The sequence below is a fragment of the Penaeus monodon genome, chromosome 21 (genome assembly GCF_015228065.2).
Source record: "Penaeus monodon isolate SGIC_2016 chromosome 21, NSTDA_Pmon_1, whole genome shotgun sequence".
NCBI classification, from domain to species: Eukaryota; Metazoa; Arthropoda; class Malacostraca; order Decapoda; family Penaeidae; genus Penaeus; species Penaeus monodon.
In genome coordinates, this window is record NC_051406.1 from 20767314 (window position 1) to 20767656 (window position 343).

The following is a 343-nucleotide window of genomic DNA, read 5'->3' on the forward strand; positions in this document are numbered from 1 at the left end:
AGCTAAAGAACAATAAAAAAAGATTTGTCTGTGTGCTGTGAATTAATATCATGGGCAGAGATAGATACGAATGTGTAACAGCATGGAGTTTCATAATTATCATTTGCTGTAAAAAATGTACAAGGTCTCTCTCAGAATTATCTGATATATTTCAGTTGCATGTTTGATCAAATAGTTCTAATCATCAAATTTTATAATAGTAAAAGATAGTTTGTAAAATCTATCAACTAGAATTTATGTACTGCATATGGAAATGGATATTTGTTTTGTACTTGAAAGGAGAAAATGTTTTTTGATTTGCCAACTGGGATTATTTTCTTTACTTGTTTCTTTATTAACAGAA